We start from the raw sequence: 17,327 nt of genomic DNA on the forward strand, positions 1-17,327 counted from the left end.
CTCTCACCTTGACGAACTAAATGCAACTCTGATCGGATTTTCATTTTCTGCAGATCAAGATGAGTATTTGTACCATCTTTTATTTTTTTTGAAATATTTAATACAGTACCAATGATATTATCAAAAATATTTTTTTCAATATGCATTACATCTAGATTATGACGAAGTAGTAGCTGTTTCCAATACGGTAGTTCGAAAAAAATACTTCACTTCATCCCATTCAGCTCAGCTTCAGTACGCTTTCATTTGCGAGTATCCGATATTTTTTCAAATCGGATATTTTCAATGACTTCAAATTGTTCTAAAATTTTTGGTCCACTTAACTCCTTGGGTGGCAGACGTCGATCGGACTTACCATCAAAGAATTGATTATAATGGGTCTTCCAAGAATGATTAGCAGGAAGAAACCGTCGATGACCCATGAAACATATTTTCTGTCCGTACTTTAAATATAAAGAGGATGCATTCCTATTGCATATTGGACATGCCAGATATCCTTTGGTGCTCCATCCAGATAAATTTTCATATATCGAAAAATTATTTATAGTCCATAAAATTGAAGCATACAACTTAAAATTACTTCGACTCACAGAATCATATATCTGAACCTCATTTTCCTATAACTCCTTTAGATCATCAATCAAAGGTCGTAGATATACATCAATTTCATTACCTGTTGCTTTCGGATCCAGAATCAACAGTGACATAAAAATAAATGATTCTTTCATGCACTTCCAAGGTGACACATTATATACAACTAACATCACAGGCCACATGCTATAAGAGGTACTCATATTACCAAAGAGATTAAATCCATCTGTCGCTAGACCAAGCCTGATATTGCACAGGTCACTCACAAAATACGGATGCTTTGCATCGAAGTCTTTCCACATTAAAGAGTCGATCGGATGGCTAAGTATGTTCTCCTCTGAAATCTACTGCTCATAATGCCATCTCATTTTTTCAGCTGTCTTTGTGGACATATACAACCTTTAAAGTTTTGGAATCAATGAAAAATATCTCAAAATCTTTTGAGGTATCTTCTTTCCTTTCTTATTATCGATTTTGTATCTAGACTCACCGCAATTCGGACATTCAGTTGCTTGTTCGTTATCCTTATAAAATAATATGCAGTCATTTTTGCAGGCATGTATAAGAGTATAGCCAAGTCCAATTTCTCACATGTATATTTTTGCTTTAGAATATGATTTTAACAGTCTCTTTCTCTTGGACAGAGCTGCTTTAATCAATATTAAAATTTGATCAAATAACTTCTGACTCCATCGATTTACGATTTTGATATGAAGTAATTTTATCAAAAACTCTAATTTTGAAAACTTTGTACAGTTTGGATAAAGTAGCTCTCGTGCATCCCTTACAAGCTTTGCAAACTGTTCAGAGGTCTCTTCTACCTGAAACTGGATATTATATTCATGATCATAATTGCTTTCAAATACAGCAGTATTCACCTGTACATTCGAACAAGCACCTTGATGTAAATCATGTAATAATTCTCCTATATCCGTATGTTCGACAGGTCCATCAGCATCATTATCATCTTCAATATCATCATCGTCGCACACCACCTCATTCGGATCATCCTCCCCATGCCATATCCAACAAGTATACTTCTTATCCATACCATATTGTAGCAAATGCTCCTCAACAAGTGTTATGTGATGATATACCATATTGACACATCTCTTACATGGATACTTTATTTGACTGGCACTGTCAGCCTTATGCCTTGCAAAATCAATAAAATCTCGAACTCTTTTTTGATATTTAAGCAAAAAAATTCCTCTAGCATTTATCCAACTTTTGTTGATATTCATCTAACAATAAACATAAAATCATTAATAATCAAAAAAAATTTCGTGGTATTTAGGATTTCGATCTAAATTTCGGACTGAATCGTGTTTCGAATTTTGGCCAAAATTTTGATCTAGATCCAGATCCGGATCACTTCATACAAAATAACACATATTAAAAAAGACATGCAGACTAAACATTAACATAGAAAATGTGTGGACCTATCCCTTTATGAAGTAAAAATACATGATCCTATCCTTTTCAAATTATTACTAACAGATGTGGTCCTATCCCTTTCAGAAAAATAATAATCTCATTATTGTTATTAGTGGATATTTCATCTTATTTTCATAAAAATTTCGACAGCATCTCTCCATGGTTCTCCAAGTATATGATATGGATATGGTGCTCATGTATCCAATCCACCATATATCTAGAGAACAATGGACAGATAACTACTGAATACCATATAATGAATGAAATATCAACTATTAACAACAATAATATTATTATTTTTCTAAAAAGTCTGAATACGGGATATCCAAATTTCGATCTCGATGAAGATCGAAACTTGAATGAGAATCTACGGTTCAATGCAATTTAAGTACCATCATTGAACGTACATTCGAAGATAGATTTCTAATTTATCAAAAAAGAATAACTTCGTATTGAAATTTCTTCATTAAAAATTTTCATAAAATTTTCTCTAAAATAAAAATATTTTTTTATTTATAATTTTAGCAGCATATAAAATAGCACATAAATAATTTAATTATAACAAGTAACAGCAATATGCATTGTGTTAGTAAAAAAATAATTAGTCAAATAATTAAATAATTTCAGCAGTAACACTAAAAAATAATACACAATAATTATAATAATTTCAACCTGGCCCGACCCGAAACCGACCCGACTTGACCCCAACCCGCCCCGACCCGACCCGACCAATCCCGGCCCCACCCAACCTGCCGGACAGCCCCATTCCCATCCCCGAACCCATCCCCGAAGGTCTCGACCCAACCCAGAACCAACCCGATCCGGACCCGACCCCGACTTAGTCACAAAACCGACCCGACCCAAACCCGACCCGACCTGGCCCACCCCACCCCGACTTGACCCAGCCCCAATCCGACCCGGACTGGACCCGACCCGACTTGGCCCAGCCACGAACCCAACCCGCCCCAGCCTGACCCGACTCGACCCAATTGCACCCACCCGACTCAGCCCAGCATGACCCGAAAATGACCAGGCCCGACCCAACCCCATCATGGACCCAGCCCCGACCCAGTCATGGACCCAACCCGGCCCAGCCCCAACCCGACCTGCCCTATCCCCGCCCCATCCTCGGACACATCCCCGAAGGCCCCGGCCTGACCCGAACCCTACCAGACCTGACCCACCCCATCCCGGCCCGATCAGCCCCAACCTGGCCCAGCCCCGACCCGACCCGCCCTATCCTAACCCAACTCGACCCGACCCGACCCGGCCCGGACCCGACCCGACCCAGTTGGGCCCGAACCAGCCCGGACTCGACCCGACCCGACCTGATCCGAACTTGACCCTGCCCGACCTGCCCCGTGCCGACCCGGACTGGACCCGACTCGGCCCAGTCACGGACCTGACTTGCCCCAGCCTGACCAGACCCAGTCTGCCCCACCCCGACCCGACCCCAACCTGATCCGGACTGGACCCGGCCCGACCCAGTCACAGACCCAACCCGCCCCAACCCAACCAGACCTGCACCCGACCCGCCCAGGCCTAGCACGACTTGAAAATGACCAAGCCCGGCCCGGCCCCATCATGGACCCGACTCGACCCAATCACAGACCCGACCCAGACCCAGACCCGACCACACAGAACCCGTCTTCGGCCCATCGGTGTTGGACCGCCATCCCCATCCTCGGCCCTGGCATGTCGGACTCAGTCCCACGGCCTCGGCCAACAGGCCCCATGGCCCCGGACAGCCATCCCCGTCCCTGACCCTGGCCTGCCGGACCCGGCCTGCAGGCCTCGCAGCCCCGACCAGCATGCCCGACAGCCCCTGACCGTCGTCTCCGGCCCCAGCCAGCCGGCCCCGTCATCGTCCCCATCCCTGGCCCCGGCCCGAACCCCCCCCAAAAAAGGAGTAAGCTCACCTCGACGGCGATGCTGGCGATGGCTTTGCGGACGGCGCGGTGGAGCATACGGCGACAATGGTCGAACACGGGGAGAGATGCGAGACGTCGGGGGGAAGGGAATGCAAGAGAGAGAATGCCGAGTGAGGGCTGGGGGGAAGAAAATGGATTTTAGATGGGACATGACGGGATGCGGGGTATTAGCGATAAAAATTTTTATCACTAATAATTTATTTTTATCATAAATAATTAAACAAAAAAATATTTTACGATAAAAATAAGCTTTTCATCGCTAATAACCTAACTAGCGATGAATAATTTTTCGTCTTTAATATTTTCTATCAAAAAATAAAATTTTCACTGAAAAAAAATTCAAAAATTTTTGTCACTAATAATTCCTTTTCGTCGCCAATAATTTAAACGAAAAAAAAATTTTGTGACAAAAATAATACTTTTCATCGCTAATAACTAACTAGCGACGAATAATTTTTCGTCGCTAATATTTTTCACAAAAAAAAATTTTGCTGGAAATTTTTTTTTTCAAATATATTATTTATGATGAAAATATATATTTTCATCGCTAATAGCCCCAAAGTTTTATTTATGATGATTATTTTCATCACTAATTACGTTATTAGCAACGAAAATTTTTTTCCATCGCTAATAATTACTAAAAAAGATTTTCTCATTTCTAAGTTTTTAATAAGTAATTATATGATGCTCGCATGATAAAATTTATTCAGATCCACCTAACAAGATAGACAGCAGGACCACATTGATTCACTAAAAGCGAGTTCAAGGATATTTGACTGCAAACTTTTTAACTCAGGACTTCCTACGAAAAATAATGATATTTGAGAGATTAAAAAATAGAACTAGACCTCTTTAGCATCAGAACCCAAATATGGGGTGCAAATTTTTTCTTGATCTACTGCCATATTACTCTTTTTATTTTTTTTCTTTTGTTTATTAAGTAAAATGGATAGAAGACCAACCAAAATCGGATAAAAGTATGATTCAAACTAGGGGTGTCAATGGATCAAATTGTGTTTGGTTTATATGCAGGTTAAAGTAGGTTCGACCCATATCCCACATATACTTTTTCTTCATTTATATCAGCTCATCAATATTTTTAAATTTTTATTCATTACTTATGTGTATAACTAAGAAATAAAACAAAATGAGGTTTTGAAATATCACAAGCAATAAAATTAAGATTTATCTTTAAATATGTCATTATAAATATAATAAATATAAAATTTAGTATATATGATAATTATGAACTAACTAATGATAAAACTAGATAAAATACACTCATATATTCTAAAATATCTTGGCCCACTCTGTCCATCATTCTTGTAAACTTTTAATTTTAATATTTATTATTTTTTTATAACTTATTTATAATTTTTTTATGTAAAAATTTTTATTATTCTTTTTTTAAATTACATCTGACATTTTAAGTATGATTCTAACAATTTTTTAAATTTTTAAATTTTTTAAACCATTAGCGATAAAATTTTCTGTCATTAAAAGTCATGTTTGCGATAGAAAATTTATTTTCCATCGCTAATAGTTTAGTTTTTGAAATTTATTTATTTTTTATTTTTTAAGTATTGATGATGATCAAAATATGTCATAAATAAGTAATAATTTTGTGACGTTAATTCATTTTATGATCTCAAATAGTTCATTATTCAAGACGAAAAATTTTTCTCGCAAATTATCTTTTATTTTTAAATTTTTAAAATATATTTATTTACGATGAAAATTATTTTTTTCATCGTAAATAATAATTATTAGCAATGAAATTAGTTTCATTGCAAATATTATGTAATTTTAAATTTTTACTTTTCCTAATTATTTGTGACCAAATAATTTGGTCGTAAAACATAACTTATTGACAATGAAAACTTTTTCTTAATCGCAAATATCTTACTTTTAAAATTTTAAAAATTTTATAAATTTTTTGGATATTAGTGATGAAAATTTTCGTCATTAATATCATTTATTAGTGATAAAAAATAATATTTTATCATAAATATTTTAATTATCTACGATGTTTATCTTTTTATCACAAATAATCTTTATGTTTTAAATTTTTAAATTATCTAACTTTTTAAAGTATTGACGATGAAAATATTTATTGTTAATAAATTTTATTTGTGACACAAATTTTTTTCATCACAAATAATTAAATTATTTATGACTGCTATTTACGTCATAAATAATCAAGAATATTCAATTTGTTATTTTTCTTCAAATATTAGTGACAAAAATTTTTAGTTGTAAATTATAGGTATTTGATGACGGAAACATTGTTTTCGTCATAAAAAGTTTAACTATTACCGATGAAGCATATATCGTCGCTAATAATTTGATATTTGTAATTTAAAAAAAATTATTTATGATGAAAATATTCATCGAAAATAACCAATTAATTATGGTGAAATTATTTTTTTCATCGCTAATAGTTTTTTTTTTACGACGAATTTCTTTAATCATCGTAAATATTTTTTTATTTTTGATGAAAAATTACTTTCATCGTTGATATGGTTATTTACGATGAAAATATTTTTCATCGTAAATTAATTCACCGCTAAAAATCACTTTTCTTGTAGTATGTATAGATAAACTTAGATTAAGAGATATCTAGTAGCCAATGATCTCTCCTCCTTCTTTCACTGGTGATGCTCATAGATGCAAATATTATTCCACATGGGATGGCAAGAGGAGGAGATACAGATGGAGGACATGGAAGAGATCAGGAGGTAGCATCCAAAGAGGTTACTATGATGGTTTCCAAGTGGTATCTATCTTAATCGTGGGATTCAACAAAAAAAGTTAGCTGAATGGAATTTTTTGGATCCTCGTATACTCCCTTTATTAAGCCTTAGCATCCTCGTCAGATCAAGGACCAAATTCATTTAAATTTAATCATAAATTTCATAAATTCAATCACAAACTCCTTGATCAACATGTGATTAACCTGAATGGGCCCATGCTATGTGCTATCCTAGTTAAGAAAAGCACCAAGCCCTACTCCTAATTGCAACAATCAAGTTTCAGATTTTAGATGCTTTCAACTTATACATAAGATACTTTAACTATTCCCATTAAAAACAAATGAATGATTTAAAGTAAAATAGAAAAGCTATTTAGCTTAGACCATTGATCTAATAAAACCCTCATTAATTATGGAAAATAATATAATCTTGACTCTCTCAATTGCTTTGATCACTGTGATATTAACTAGCAGTCAAACCCTCATAATCGTCTTGTATAATTCATAATGTCTATAGCATGACAACTATAAATTTAAAAGGAAGAGTATCATATTTTTATTGTGGATATGATATAATATCTATGCAGAACACCAGCTTACCTTAACTTTACAAAAACACCCACTCCAGATCCTACAATAATCAAGTTTCAATCTATAATAACATATTTTAATTTGGTAAATATCTATATTATTTACATGCTAAACTATTGAAATTTAACTTGCACCGGTTATAAGATCTATGGCACAACAATTATAAATCTAAAATGATAAGTAACATGCATTTATTTTGTATATCACATAATATATGTGGAAAAAAAAGTAGCTCATCTTAAGTTCACAAAATCACCAAGCCTCACTCCTACCTACGGTAAGCAAGTTTTATGCTTTAGATGCTTCGAATTTATACCTAAAACACTTTACCCATTCCAAGTAGAAGAACAAATGAATAATTGAAGGAAAAAAGTAGAAAAACTATTTAGCTTAGGTTATTGATTCAATAAAACCCTCATCAATCGTGAAAATAATGCAAAACTAACCCTCATAATCGCTTTAATCAATTTGTCACCAATTATCTTGATCTTTTCAATTGGCATGACACTAAGTGGCATGTATCTTTTTTAGCTTTTTTGCCATTTCAAATTTAAATAAGGGATGGTGCCAAAAATAATTACAAAAAGATTCTATAGTTCCTAGCATAATTAATAAGGGTTTCATGCATTCATGTAAATCTTTTCACAAAAGATTTTGATCAAAAGTTATGTTTCAAACCATGAAGAATTAGGTAGAGTGATGGAAGAAAAAGTTGGTGTAGAAATTGAGATATATTTTTTATAAAATTTTATATTTATTTAAACTAGGAAGAGGAATCCAAGCCACCTTATATGGATGTCTCTCTAAAAGATAAAAAGAAGAATCCGATCTGAGCTATGCATGGATGAACTTTTCTATTATAAATAGGAGATATATAACTCAATTTATGGGATAGAGAATCAATCAACGAAAGAATAGGAGACTTTGGGCCTAGTTTCACAATTCTTCCATCTTATTCTAAATTTTTTATCAGAGATTCGAGTTGAGAGAATTGAAGGAATTCTTTCTTCTGCCCGATCGAATCACATGGCTAAGTCTTAATTCTATTAGGATTTCTGTTTAGTTGGTTATTAGTTATAATTATTTTAGAATCCCATTTCTAGTATTATTTTATTTAATTATTTCTTCTAAAAATTTTTAGAATTTATGTTCTAATGGATTTTGAATTTTGAGTTCAGAAAAGAGTCAAACATCTCATCCATACGATGCTTTATTTAAAGAGACTTTTGGTATCTCCTTTGAGATGTAAGAATTGAGAAGCATGGGAAGAGAAAATTAGTGATGTCCTCTTTGATGAAGCATGACAGACCCTTCTTGTGTGGCTAGATTTTTATTAATAAAATATTTTTTCTCTCTCTTAATTTTTTTATAAATTTTTTTCTATAATTTTTTGTAAATATTTTTAGTCTGATATTTATTTTAGAACTTAGGCTGATATGATCAATTTACTTCGAGAAGTTCGCCATCCTATAAGGAGAAAATAATTTGGGCTTTGGATAATTTTGCAGGATCGAACTAAATCTCTTGGATCCATAAATTATACAACCGGCAGAATCCATATAAATCCATCCGCCCTCCCGTTTCTGGGTGGAAAGAACTTCAGTCCAATCCTCAGTGAATATCCAAATTGGCTCTTTGACCAATAAAGCGCTCTTCTCTTGATGTTGTCGCGTAATTATCATTTTTGAAGAGGAACGATGTCATGTATTTTTTATTCTCTAATTTCCAAACAAGGCCTTGGACGTGTGTAAATCTTTGACGTGTCACCATCAAACTACCAAACTGTACCTCTCCAGTTCCCACCGAATTTCAGAGGATCTGAGCCAAACCAAAATCCTAATGGATATCTAATTAAGACAACTGCATAAGAAAAATCACCAACGGTTCAAATTTCCAAATTGCTCTTCCGAAGCAATTTCAGCATCATTTAACAGTAACATGATATCTATGGAAATTAAAACTTGCATCAAAACATGATGCCATGAATTGGTAGACTGCAGAGTAGCACAAAGGACATAGAATTTGCTATAACCTCTCGTCTATTGTCCTAAAAGCCTGGTCCAATGGTGAGTGATATTATGCCCGAGCAGCAGAGAATGTTAGATGCAACACTCCTAGAACGATGAACAGGCCTTATATCTTCCATATGAAATAAGTATTCACCTCCTTTTGTATGAATCCACTATTAGATCATACAATCAACACTTCTATCTGCATAAATGGTGCACGTAGATGTTGAAAATATTTTGAGATTTGTGCAAGACATATGCAACTCCGATGGTCAACGTTAAGGTAGAAGGTCAATTATTTCTTTAATGCGAAAGATACAATCCAAATTTTAGAATTGTTGGTGGCACAGGTGTAACCCAATTTGCAGCATTACTCACCTCCCAGGTAGACAAGGGTCGCATCAGGTCCAAACGCCTGTTTAAAAATTTCTGCGTGCGTTTGAGAGATAACAATATCTTCTGGTTTCAAATTTTTTGGTGACGATATCTTCTGGTTAACCAAGTTGGATCGTCGCCACCGGCGCCTTCCTTTCTATCTCTCCGAACTCCGCATGAAAAAATAATTACCACTACCACATCAAGAAAGGAACATGCACCGGCCCTCCGTTGCATTCCAATCAATGACATCAGTGGAATAATAAAATATTCATGACAAGAGAGCGCAATAGCAGAAGGAATTGATTGCTGGCCCACCATCACATGCCCACTTTTCCCCTCGTCAGCCACTGTGGGAATTATAAAATATTCATCTACTGTTCAGTCTCCAGTCTCGTTGCACTCCCACCGTATGTTTCAAACTTGCCTCCTCCTAAACAGGCATTGTGTGAATGCTCTCCAGGGCTCGATGCACGTTGAGAACAATGCAACGCACTGCTCAAAACTGCGTCCGTTCCCTTTCTTTCTCTAGGTCGATCCATCCATCCATTCATATGTCGACCAAATTTGTCCATTTTTCTGAAAGTCTCCATGCTGAAATCTTAGTTCTCAAGTTCACCACCTAAATTTTTCTCTAGATAAGTATCTTGGGTTTCATCATGAGGTATAAAAGGCTTTTAGTGCTGCAGATATTATGGTTGATTCCTATATATGTGACTCTTCGCAAAGGTGATGAGCATGTGATTCCTTGACAACGCTGTCTGAGTTGTTAAAATGTTTTGGGACCATGAGCACTACTCCACTCCCATGACCTAAGGATTCCGAAGTAAAGCCTATGTCCCTTAGCCTATACCATCTTTCCGTTCTTTTAAATTTCTTTTATATGAGAAAAAAAAGGACAAAAACAAAATGCTGTACTCACTCCGAGACCTATCTTGGTAGCATGACTTGGGAACTAGCTAGTATAGGTTTCTTAAGATTGCAGTATCTGCATAGTATTCGTTTTCTTATATATCTTTGTTCTCCTCTCTTTCTCTTGATGGCAACCTTCTCCCTAGTGCGAAGAGTTAAGACTTCTAGTGTGGTTGGGAGCTGCAGTGGTCCACAAAATCTAGGAACCCATGATCTTAATGAAATGTCGATAGGGTGTACGTCCTCCCATACTTTTCTAAGAAGTAAAGGAAAAAAGAAGAGTAAAATCTAGGAACCCATGTGATTGTTGTTGGCAGTTGTTGTGTTCATTAGGTCGATCGGTTCATTTGTTGCCTCTACTCCTTCAAGAACAGCATCAGCGACAAATATTTATATAAACCAAGTATGAGACTTAAAGAAATATTGTAAGAAAAAGGAGAACCAGGAAAATCAGAGGATTGATGCCAAATTATGTTCCCCTTAAAGAGTCGTCCTTATCCTACAGAAAAGTCTTGAAGTCTGGTACTCTCAAGAAGAGGAATAGCTGTCTTGGTTTAGCTAAAGTGCAAGTGCAAGAAATTTGCAACAAATTATATAATTAACACTGGAAAATAGAAGAGGTGTTCAAAAGGATTGATGAAATAAGAAAATAAAAAAAATGAATTAATCTAGCAGACACAAATAAGAAATATGAGAATGGTATATATGCTTATTAAAATGTTGCATGAAAGGCCGATTTCTCCCACGCCATTGATATAGATAGGCTACTAGAAATTTACCATGACATAAAAGCGAAAGAAAGTAAACCCATATTGGTTCTTTTGAGTGTCTTGAGAGTCCAAAAATATATATATATATATATAATGACCCAGGATCTTATCCAAAAATAACTAGCTAAAAGATATTATTTAAATTTTTTGACTCTCTCTAAATACCTGGGATCTATTGAAAGTATAGTCAATGTGGGACTAAATACACATGTCTACATGAGTCCTTCCATACTCATCCATTTTAAGTCTTAGCATCTTTACCAGTTTAAGCATCCAAATCCATTCAAGTACAATGAGATGTACATGCATCTAATCATATATGAATATTGCAACTAACTTATGGTCGATCCAAATGAGCTTATATTGCAGTATCTTATAGTCCACATAAGCAATGAACTAGATTCACTCTGATTCCATTCATAATGACCTAGGACTTCATATAAACATACTAGTTTGAATGTATTATTTGAGTTTCTTAACCCTATATAAATATCTAAAATCTATTTAGTGCATAACCGATGAAGAAGGAAACACATGCCTATATGAGTTTTTTGAATGTCACATTGTATGATATGTTTATCTATCAAGTTTATATATTAACTACCTTTTTCAATGGCATACAAAATTTGAACCACAATAAGTCAATCTTCTAAAACCTAGGAATCATTACAGGTGAGAAAATTTCAATGATTCTAAATTCTGATCATAACAACCTATATTGGTCCTCATGTTTTTGTTTTTCTTCTTTTTTCACTCCCTTATTTTTTTTCTCCCCTTCATTCATGGCCACATGCACACATGGATGTACATATACAAAAATACATTTAGAAACTAAAATTCATAAACTTTAATGGTCTCTAACCTAAGAATTAAATTTGTATGAAAACAAAAAAAAATAATACCATAGTACTATATTTTACTATGATTTGGTTATCGAAACACAATAAATCTAAAGCCACGTTTGGTATCACTTTTCCTATTTTTTACTTTTAAAAGTGAAAATATGAAATCCAATTCAAAAAAAATGTGTGGTTCCTAACTTTTAGAATTTTTGAAAAAAAGTAATAAATTTTTTTTACATTCATTATTCTTAAAAATAACTTTTTTTAAGTCATGAAATTAAATTGAGTCTTAGTCTTCATAATTAATCTCTCATTTGCCTTGTCACTTCCACTCCCATATATTTCATGACTAAGAAGGCCCTCCCTCTTCCCTCCCTATCTTCCATCCCACTTGCATTCATCACATCCTCTAATCCCTCACTTCCTTCTGTCACATCCTCTCCTTTTGCTACCTCCTTTGCCACCCACCTTGACCCTTTCCACCTTCTGATGCCCCCACTGACTCCTCTCTCCTCAGTGACCTCGCTTATGATCAAGTCCGACAAAAATTGTGAGACCATAAGCTAATCTCGAGACAGCATAACTAGAAAAGCTCTCTTCCCTCTCTCTGTTATCAAACTACAAAATAAAAGTAATGATTGACTAGCAAACAGGATTTTGTTGTCAATAATTAGATAAAATAGAAATAAATTTTCTATTTCTAAACTTTTTTAAAAAGAAAAGTGACAATAGTGCCCAATGCAACCTAAATTTATTGATGTTTTATAGCTATGGGTCATGATAAGTAAAATGATGAATTTTCAATTGATATATTATATTACATATATTTTATGACATTGTGTAATTGATAACCTTTGCTTTTGTACAAACTTGATGCCATAGTTAAAACCCACCAAAATTATATAAATTTTGGTATTTTTTTGATATATGAATCATCTTAAATGATTTGGATTTTCAATTAGATGTTCTATTATTGATTTTGAATTGTTAAATATTTTTATTAACAACCTAATATTAAATATCTTTCTTCTCTAATTCAATATGCATGCAACGAGCAAGACAGTTTTTGAGGACAAAAAATTAAAAGATGAATAGAATTTTAAATTTGATCAAATTTCATTTTAAGAATTTCAAACTCTAATTTTTAGAAAAATTAAAATTTATTCAACAGCAAAGATTAATAAAATATAAAGCTAAAAGTACTATTAATAGTATTAGGACACTCACTAAGTATCTAATGACTATAAATAAGCACATACTGCAACATAATACTAATGGACTCAAGTTTTAAATATTATAAGAGAAATAAAAATAATATCCTTGATTGTGCTACAATAGCTCAGAATGTACATTCAAGATTACTTTCTCTATTGATTTCCTTAATTTTGATATATTTTCTTTCTTCATGAAAAAGTGTGAAGTGAAGAAATTAAGTGGTAACTAGAATATCAATATTCATTCAATATCATTTGTATAAATTTAACAAATTTGACCATAAGGAACATGGCATGTCTATTTTATATATGCACATTGTCCTATCAAATTAGATAATATGTATGTAAATTTCATAAATAACATATATAATATATGAAAATTAACAACTTAAAACATGAAACTTATATGATAGCACTTATCAAGTTTCATATAAATGGGATTTTATTCAACTTATTTTTTTAATCTAGAGATATTAAAGAAAAACAAAGAAAATAAGGTTATTTGATCACTTTTAGAATCCAAACTTAATTAGTTTCTAATTTTCTAAGTCAATCCATTGATCAATTAGTATCAATTATAGGCCCTATTGCTACTTTGTTGTTATAGCTATTGAAAACTGCCATAACATGCAGTAAAGAATGACTTCAAATTATTGTAATAGATAAATTATTGAAACTTCCAAATAATTTTTTAGGAAGCTATCTCTATGGTGCTTCTAAAGTACATGTGAAAAGTTCATCAGGTTCATAACTGTTGAGTCAACAACTTCACAATCAGACATCTCCTATATTTATTAACAAATTCATAAATTACACTAACCCTACACTGCCGCTAGGCAAAAGGATCTTCGCATGCACTTTATGAAAGCTACAAAACATTATATATGATCTTGTAGATCCTTTTAAAATTTCATGGGATTGTTGGAGTTGAGACTTTGAATCTAATGATTTAATAGAGGAGGATACTATACTGGAAGAGGAGTCTAATCTATATATCAGTTTTTGGTTGTTCTTCATAGGCAATAGTTTTAGTGTATTTTGGTGTATATTGTCTTAGTAAGGGCTGTAAATCAACTTTTGTATAGCTGTTCAAGTCCATGACTAATGGTGTTCAAGATTAATAACTTGCTAGATCCTCTTTCTACATCCAACAATCTTGAGGCATATCATCCTTCAAAAATACTAATAATATTGGTTCTCTTTAGATTAGTAGCATGAACTCTTAAAATTGTTAGCTAGAAGAGTCTTACGGCATACACTTTATGAACTACTTTCAGTATTGAAATAAAAATACAGTTTTTTGTATTAAAAATTCTCTCAATAAATGGACCTTGAAGTTAATATTTTTGCATATCCCTTGCTATATATATATATATATATATATATATATGATTTCTTTTTCAACTTTTTGACAACACCATCTAAATGAGGATAAGGAGTATGTATCAATCCCTACCGGTTCATAGATAGAGAAAATAAGGATAAGAAACACCTCCACCAAGATAGAATAAGAAATAAATAAATAAATCCAGTAAAAACCCCTATTGTGAAAAATAGTTTTAAGCCTAAAAAATTTACTACTAAACCAAAACAAAAGCCGAATTATAGCCAAATAATCCAAGATTAGAAATGACAGTTATCGGAACCATTGTCAATTATCATTCACAAATAATGAACAAAAAGATGTCATTCTCTTAAGTATTCATTCTCATCAAGTGGATAAACTCTCTTATTTTTTGGAATTAATATAGAAATATTGCCTTGTTGTGGAAAGTAAATCATACTTTATACTTCCATTAGATCCCCTCTCATATTGTGATGGAAGTTATTAATCTTTTATCTCGATCCATTTTATGAATTCAAAATAATGTGCAACTAAAACATCTTATTTCTCGATCCATGGATATAAATTTACTTACAAGGTCAACACCGTAAAAAAAAATCAATAACATATCAATCGTCGGATTTTCAAGCAATCAAATTTCTTTCTAATTTTTCATATCACATTCTTTTACATATTAATTTTTCAACAATAAGCCTATTGACAAGTATACTTTATAGTGATCATTAGTTGCGAAATAACAAGACCATCATAAATAAAAGAATCACCAATAGTAGAACAACAAGATGCTAAAAAATTTAAATGACAAAGTACTATTTACATCTAATTCTAACTTACTATGTAGATTATTTACTCTTATAAAAATTAACCAAATAAAGCAATGATATGTATATAGTAAAAATGTTCTCTCACTTCTTGCCCTATATATATTAGTTTTTTATTAAGTCATATCTTTCTTTGACTGCTTAATTGTTGGTCCTTCCTATCATGGAAAAGTTATTGTAGCAAAAATTTTGAAAAGTTAGCTGGACATTGCTTTTGTACCCATGACTTTTATGATATATGTTTTAAAAGCCTACTTTTTTAGTATCTGTATCATTAGCAGTATGGAAACTTTCCATTCCTTCTTGAGGTTGCATATATTTCAGCACATAATATATTATATTATATTTATGGTACATATTTTAGTATATACGATTTCTCTTTTACAACTTCATATTTTCTTTATCTATATTTAGTTTTATGTAATAGCAACAAAACTTTGATAATTTTAGTTTGCATATGATATAGTTTAAATAATTATTAAAAGTAATAAATAAAATGCCATCCAACAAATACCAAGACAAAATAGATGGTATATAATAGTATAAAAAACCATCAATCTCATCATAAAAGAATCCAACAAATAAGAGTCTAAATTTAGTTTCTATGAAGGATGGACATGTAATTTTTTTGAAAAAAAATTAATATTAATATAATAACAAATCAAGATCCAGCAAAATACATGAAATAGGATAACAAAGTAGTGTAGTTATGCTGTATGTTGCATCATGAGTTATGGTGTTAATAGAAGCTAAGCAAAATTAACTATAAAAAAGTAATTATGTGATGAAGAGATATATACCAAAAAAATATAATATTATATATTCTCAGAATAGTTGATTTTAAAAGTACATTAATCATTAATATATTGTATACCTCTTTCGATAATACAAATCAAAGGTGATGTAAAATATATTACATGTTGAAAGATTCAAAAAGAAAAGATAATTAAACACCTGATAGAGATGCTTTAGCATAAATTTTTGGATATATAAAATAGCACTAATAATTTTTCTCTTAACATAGAGAATTTTGAGAACTTTAAAAATTGAAGCATGATTTTATAGCATAATATGGTTATCTTATAAGTTAATAATAACTAGCAAAAATGCATCATGCATCTAATTATATTGCTATCCAAATTAAATTTCATAGTTTCTTTTCTAAATAAATATTGTAACAAAATATTCTTGAAGGTATTGATGATGATAGAAAATAAGATTATTTTTTTAATTAGCATACATCTAATATACAGTGCTATCCAGATTAAATTTCATACTTTCTTTTGTAAGCATAAGTAACAATATATTCCTGAACCTTTAGATGAAATATACATGGATGACAAATAAGATTATTTTTAAAATCAAAGAAATATTATGAAGAATTTTAATTTTAATATATTCTCATAAATCTAATTACAATTTTGATAACTATCTACATAGTTTGTAGAGAAAAGTAAAATTTAGCCCATATCTGTTTTAGTTATAAAAATATGTATATTGATAATATTTACGAAGTGATACTGTGAAATACATCATTTCTAGCATCAAACAATAGGCTATGATTGTACTAACCTTAAATCTAGAGTTACAAAGTTAAAATACTAATATTTGAATTTACTATGTCAAGTATGTAATTTTTGCTAAATATATTTAAAATACTAAAATTTTCTAAAAATTTAATGAATAACAAAATTTAACCATTTTAAAATAATTTTGAATGTGTCATTGTATCTTAAA

The sequence above is a fragment of the Elaeis guineensis genome, chromosome 12 (assembly GCF_000442705.2).
Source record: "Elaeis guineensis isolate ETL-2024a chromosome 12, EG11, whole genome shotgun sequence".
In the NCBI taxonomy this organism is placed as follows: Eukaryota; Viridiplantae; Streptophyta; class Magnoliopsida; order Arecales; family Arecaceae; genus Elaeis; species Elaeis guineensis.